The following is a 7,500-nucleotide window of genomic DNA, read 5'->3' as shown; positions in this document are numbered from 1 at the left end:
ATGACAGATCACAGCCATATTATTAAAAGCTTGTGGTAAGAACGGGTTTCGTTCTAGTGCCCGAAAATAATATTCCAAAGCTTTTGTATGTTCTCCGTTCCTTGTGTGGATAAGACCTATGTTATAGAGTATATAACTTCGATCATAGGGATCGATTTCTAGTCGCATAGCTTCATAATAATTCTGTAGAGCTTCCGCATAATTTCCTTCGGATTGAGCCGACATCCGTTACGGTCGTTCGTTATTCCATTGAAAGAATCTCCGTTCCAGAACCGTACGTGAGATTTTCATCTCATACGGCTCCCCCTTTATCTGATGCGCATAATGAGATGAGAATAATACATGAAATCAAAAAACATTGAAATACTCTCATTATGAACTCATGGGACTAGCGTTTTTACAAAAAATCTCTAGCCAACCTTCCTGTAAAAGATCTTTTCTTAACATCAAGCATGGTTTACTAGATAAAAATAAAAATGGTAACTCTAACAATTTCTTTGTCCTCAACGCCTCTAAATTTCCAGGAATTAGTCACTTCAACAGTCTTCGATGGTTATACAGGTATCCAAAATACAAACGAGATGGATGTTTGTTGTCCCAACCATTTTTCTAAGTTCCGATCCCGATAAGGAAAAGGTATAATTTATAACAAAGTTTTCGTGTTGTTGATTCCTAGGTGTAGTGCTTCTTCCCCTCTGCTACCTATTTTTACTAGTGAATATTTTTACTAGTGGAGTAGGGTTGACTTACCATAGGTTACACCTTTCGCTTAATACTAGAATCGACAATTCTAGCATCTAAGGTTACATTAATCGGGGATACACGACAGAAGGAATTTTTTGATTTTCAAATTGCACCTCCAAGAAGCGTAGATTTATTTCAATTATTGTTTTCTTTCTATCCCGAATACTGTGTCTTTCTACTAAGACGGAGAGCGGTAAAGAAAATTGAAAAAAAAAAAAAATCAAATCGCACCATCTCTGTAATAGGTGAATGCCTCTTTTTCCCCGGAAGTTGTCGGAATTATTCGTAATAAGATATTGGCTACAATTGAAAAGGTCTTATCGATAAAATTTCCATTTATCCCACCAGATCTAGGCATCGGTAACAACCCCATTCTATAATTTCTTTTAATTACCTCTCGTGAGAAAATGATCCCACAAACAAAGGAATTGCATAGTACGAAATAACATAAAAACGGATTCATTAAAAAATCCCACTCGATATTAAAATTGTTTCTTTTTGATTTCACAGGAATCAATAAAAGAGAAGAAATATTTCAATCCGGTTAAATTTCATCCAAATGTAGTAGGATCAGAATGAAGAGAACTATTCTGATTTCAGCGAAGTTGAAGAAAAAAAGAATTTTATTTATCTGACTGGGGTAATTCTAGAAGTTTTTTGATTGAATTATGATACAAAAAAGAGCAAAAAGAATCGAATAATCATTCTATGATTCATAACTTGTGACTAGATATATGTATGGGATAAACAGTTGTTGGTGAAAAATCGAAAACTGTAAAAGTCGAATTTTTAGAAAAAAGGAATCATAGTTTAAAAAACTAAATAGAATCATGAGCTAAAAGTATCCATTAAACATAGTTAAAAAAAAAATTATTTGTATAGTTAGAATTGGTTGGACGTGCCTATCAAAAAAAAAATTGAATATTAATGACTCACTATTAACTCGGTTTCTGGGCCATAATCATTCTGTAGGAGAGATGGCCGAGTGGTTGAAGGCGTAGCATTGGAACTGCTATGTAGGCTTTTGTTTACCGAGGGTTCGAATCCCTCTCTTTCCGTACTAATTCAACAATGTTACTGACCACAATGTATCAAATCAAATAACAATCGATACTATTATTCCAACGGTTAGACCTTTATGGATTCTTTATTTCGAATTTTTGTGGTACGGAAACGAAAAGACTGGAAAGAATGCACAAGAGATGAAAATCCCCCTACCGATCAATGATAGATGAATGATAGAAAAATTTCCGGATCAAAACCTTACTTTCCTTCGGTCTCTTTACTTAGACTTCGGCGAAGGGGAGGACGAAATTGTCCGAACCCTTGTTTTTTAGTTAGGTTTAAGTCTGACGAGAATAATATTCTACAACGAGCAATTCATTTATTTTTAAACTGACCCATTTACTATCTATTATTTGATTGACTAATCCTTTATATTGCAATGGCTGAAGAGTCAAATGTTTTGGCAATTCCTGAGGGGGGGATGAATCAAGATAATTTTGAATCAGTGTTCTCGATTTTTTTTCATCTTTTGCTGTAATAATATCTCGGGGTTTGCACCGATAACTTGGTATATCCACTATAGAACCATTAACTAAAATATGTCTATGATTAACTAATTGTCGGGCTTGAGGAATAGTCGAAGCCATACCCAATCGAAAAAGGATGTTATCCAAACGCATTTCAAGTAATTGTAGTAAAACTTGACCCGTTGATCCTTTGGCTTTTCCGGCGATACGAACGTATTTAAGTAATTGTCGTTCTGTAAGACCATAATGAAAACGCAATTTTTGTTTTTCTTCTAAACGAATACGATATTGAGATTTTTTACCGGAACGCGATTGGTTTTTAAGATCGTTTCCGGTTTTGGGCCTTTTACTAGTTAGTCCCGGTAAAGCCCCCAGACGGCGTATTTTTTTGAAACGAGGCCCTCTGTAACGCGACATAAAGACTCCTTATTTTATTTTATTTAAATTTCATAAACATTTTATTTTATTTAAATTTCATAAACTTAAATGAAAACTAAATGATAAATATTATAAATGAAGTGAAATCCAGTAAAGTATTGTACTACAAAACAAAGAATAATTAGATAACTTGGATCAATATCCGGATCCTATTGTATATGTAAATGATATAAAAAAGTAAGAGTTCCTTTCTTGATTTGTTCTACAGAAATAGAACCCCTCCTTTAGTCATAAAGGTAAGTAAGTTCCTACGACATCATAGATCGGTGACCTTTGAAAAAGGGTAAGAAGTCGTTTCTTTATTTATTTGATTTATCAATTATGTCAAAAATAAAATCAATAGAGAAAAGCCGGCTATCGGAATCGAACCGATGACCATCGCATTACAAATGCGATGCTCTAACCTCTGAGCTAAGCGGGCTCACATAACAGAAATGTTACATGCATAGTAATTTACTAAATTACTGGGATCTTAGCTATTCCTAATTAATATGAATATAGAATCTAATTTCATTTCAAATAAATATTCAATATTGGAATTGTTCTATTATAGAACATAATAATTAATATAACGATTAATAGAATATAGCGATAGAAAATTTTGATCTATTTATCAAATGGATGTGTATCAATAATTAATGTGTTAATCTTAATTGCATTTAATGCAATTGAGATGATAATGAAGCGTTTCTATGTTTTCATTCTGAAAGGTGGAAGATAAGACGAACAAGGGAATCGACCGTTTAAGTATTAAATTTTTTACTAAAAAAATAATAGAAAGAGGGGCAAATATATATGTTCATATATCTATCTATATTGATATATATTGAATTGCAGATACAGAAATGATAGAATCATTTTGGATCGGAACAAATATGGGTCTCCGATAGAGAAGAGAGAGATGAAAGAAGATAGACAAGAAATCCAATAGGAGGAAACACTTTTCAATAGAGGAATCGGTATTCTAATGACTTGAGTGGTTCCAGTATAATACAAATGAAAGAAAACGGGGAAGGACATCATAATGCGATACTAATCTTAAAAGAGGGGGATATGGCGAAATCGGTAGACGCTACGGACTTAATTAGATTGAGCCTTGGTATGGAAACCTACTAAGTGATAACTTTCAAATTCAGAGAAACCCTGGAATTAAAAATGGGCAATCCTGAGCCAAATCCTTTTTTCCGAAAAAAAAGGGTAGGTGCAGAGACTCAATGGAAGCTGTTCTAACAAATGGAGTTGACGACGTTGCGTTAGTAAAGGAATGAATCCTTCCATCGAAACTCCAGAAACGATGAAAGATAAACGTATTACGTACTGAAATACTATATTGATTAATGACAACTCGAATCTCTATTTTTTATATTTCTATAATTTTTTATATTTATATTTATATATATATATAAAATTATATATAAAAATGAACGAATTGTTATGAATCGATTCCAAGATCTACAAGTTGAAAAAATAATCGAATATTCATTGATCAAATCATTTACTCCATCATAGTCTGATAGATCTTTTGAAGAATTGATTAATCAGATCGAATAGAATAAAGATAGAGTCCCATTCTACATGTCAATAACGACAAAAATGAAATTTATAGTAAGAGGAAAATCCGTCGACTTTTAAAATCGTGAGGGTTCAAGTCCCTCTATCCCCAAAACCCTAAAAAGGCCCGTTGGCCTCTTTAATTATTTATCCGTTCATTAGCAATTCAGACTTTGTTATGTTTCTCATTCATTCGACTCTTTCACAAGCGTATTTGAGCGGAAATTTGATTTCTTATCACAAGGCTTGTGGTATATATTCTATATGATAGACGTACAAACGAACATCCTTGCGCAAGTAATCTGTGAAATTTGAATGATTAACTGTCTACTGTACTGAAACTTCGAAAGGCTTATCCAAGCCCTGAAATTTCGTATATCTTCAAAAAGAAGACTTTGGAATACCTTTTTTCTTATTTACAATTGACATAGACCAAAGTCATCTATTAAAATAAGGATAATGTGTCGGAAATGGCCGGGATAGCTCAGTTGGTAGAGCAGAGGACTGAAAATCCTCGTGTCACCAGTTCAAATCTGGTTCTTGGCACATCATGAATTTGTATGAGTATCTATTCTACGGATTCATTAATAATATAGATCATGAAAAATACTGATACATGATGATGTCTGGAAATCTACCCTTTAACTAAACTATATATATTTTTTACTCTATTTATAGATGTCGAAAATAGACAAGTAAAGATAAAGAGGATATTTATAGAAATATGTAAAGGATGTATATAGATATGTAAAAGAAAAGAATTTTCTTTTGTTTCCTCTTCTTTTTTATTTGTTCATACTCTGTCTCCTGGCGTTCAATTCCTATTTTATACATATTTGAAAGTTTCAATTAGTTCCTTATAAGACCCAAAAGTCTAGTCTAGGGGAGTTGAAAGGCGGGAATGGCCAAGATTCATCTCAGATACAGTACAAATAGAATCCGATTCTCTTTTCATATTATATTTCTTCATTTCACCCTATGTGACTTTTTAAAGCACATCTATAAGTCATATGCGTGATACATAGTTCATAATGCAGAACTCATTTAGTTCATCCTATTAGCTTGTGGCTCATCCAAAATAAGTATCTTACAAATTGGATAATCTCACCAAATCTCTAATTGTATTTTTTTTAATCAATAATAATAAGATGAATGAGACTTCAATTACTATGCTATATCTATAAGAGAACGTAAAAATGTATTTGAATATCTTGAGTTGTCGAAGTGAAGATTAGTTTCGTATTATTTAATGAGCATCTTGTATTTCATAAAAATTGGGGGCAATATAATCCTTACGTAAGGGCCATCCTACCCAACTTTCAGGCATTAAGATACGCTTTAGACGTGGATGATTATCATAAGAAATTCCCAACATATCATAAGATTCCCTTTCTGGAAAATCCGCACTTTTCCAAACCCAGAAAACAGACGGAATTTTAGGATTTATCCTTGCGGCAAATACTTTTATGCATACCTCTTCCGGTTGATCTATACCATACTCGATTCTCGTAAGATGATACACACTAGCTAACAGTCCGCCTGGTGCTACATCATAAGCACATTGGGAACGTAGATAATTGTAACCATATACATATAAAATGACTGCAATGGAATGCCATTCCTCGGGCTTTATTTGTAAAGTCTCTATTCCTTGGTAATCGAAACCCAAAGATCTATGAACCAGTCCATGTTTGACTAGCCAAGAAGACAAATTACCCTGCATCTTCTCCCCCCCCCCATTTTTTTATTTTTATTTGTATAAGTATTTCCCATTTACAATGAAAAATTGATGAAGATTCACTCGTTCTTTGCTTTGTTATTCTGTACAAAAAAAGTATACGGCCTAATTTACTAATTCGTAGGAAGAGACTGCACTTTTGTATTTGAAAAAAGTTTCAGGAGGGATGATCTCTGAAGTAGATGATGGTTGATAGAGTAATCCTTGATCGTAATTTCCAGTATTAGTACTTGGGCCAACATGAAATTTGTGATTGGTAGTAAAACACCGATTTTCCTCTTGAGACTTAATTCGATCTTCATAGATTTCTCGAGATATTTTCTTACGAAGTTTTGTTATAGCATCTATAACAGCCTCGGGTTTAGGCGGACAACCCGGCAAATACACATCGACAGGAATTAACTTATCGACTCCCCGAACAGTACTATAAGAATCGGTACTGAACATCCCTCCTGTAATTGTACATGCTCCCATAGCAATAACATATTTTGGTTCAGGCATTTGCTCATATAATCTTACTAAAGAAGGAGCCATTTTCATTGTTACCGTACCCGCTGTTAAAATTAAGTCTGCCTGTCTAGGACTAGATCTTGGTACCTAGTCCATAACGATCAAAGTCGAATCGTGAACCTATTAATGAAGCGAATTCAATGAAGCAACAACTGGTACCATAGAGAAGCGGCCATAAACTGGAGAGTCTTGACCAATTTGAAAGATCATTTGATGTAGTTGAAATAACTGAAGTTTGGGTTGTTCGATCAAGTAAGGGAAACTCGATGGAATTCATAACTGTCTCAATGTTTTTTTTAATTGTCTGAATATTCAAAAACTAAGACCATTCCAATGCTCCTTTTCGCCATGCATAAACTAAACCGACAATTAGGATAAGCACGAAAATTAAAGCTTCTATAAAGACGGATACCCCTAATACATCAAAACTCATTGCCCACGGATAAAGAAAAACTGTTTCAACATCAAAAACAACAAAAACTAGAGCAAACATATAATAACGGATTCTAAATTGTACCCAAGCATCGCCCATTGGTTCTATTCCCGATTCATAACTCGAAAGTTTCTCTGGCTCTTTGCTAAGAGGGGCTAAAACTCCAGAAATTAGAAATGCCAAAATAGGAATAAGACTTGATATTATTAGAAATACCCAGAAAATATCATATTCGTAAAGCAGAAACATAAACGTACTCCTATCAATGTGGAAAATATACCGGATTAGTCGATCGGTACATGTCTCGTTTGAAGATTCATCCACTATAATCCTATTTATATAATATCTATTATATCCATAATAAATATATATTAAATATTATATATTTATATAGAGAGGATACATATAGTCGGAATTTCCATTTAGGAACTTTTAGTGATTGAAGAAGGAAAGAGAAGACGACTACTTTAGTTTTGTGCTTTACTAGATAAGGTATACCAACAGAAAAGCCTATTTGAGAATGTTTACAATGAAAGTTACCAAAGATCTTCGTT

The 7,500-nt window shown here is 33.5% G+C and overlaps 1 non-coding gene across 1 annotated transcript; it reads left to right on the top strand.

The window, feature by feature from the left end:
* Nucleotides 1–1,715: 1,715 nt before the first annotated feature.
* TRNAS-GGA (transfer RNA serine (anticodon GGA)) lies at nucleotides 1,716–1,802 on the top strand. The gene has a single exon. It is a non-coding gene; the product is annotated as a tRNA-Ser (tRNA).
* Nucleotides 1,803–7,500: the final 5,698 nt, after the last annotated feature.

The sequence above is a fragment of the Cucumis melo genome, unplaced genomic scaffold, assembly GCF_025177605.1.
Source record: "Cucumis melo cultivar AY unplaced genomic scaffold, USDA_Cmelo_AY_1.0 utg002205l, whole genome shotgun sequence".
Classification (NCBI taxonomy): domain Eukaryota; kingdom Viridiplantae; phylum Streptophyta; class Magnoliopsida; order Cucurbitales; family Cucurbitaceae; genus Cucumis; species Cucumis melo.
Note: the sequence above shows the minus strand (reverse complement) of the source record. Positions and strands in the feature narration are given on the sequence as shown.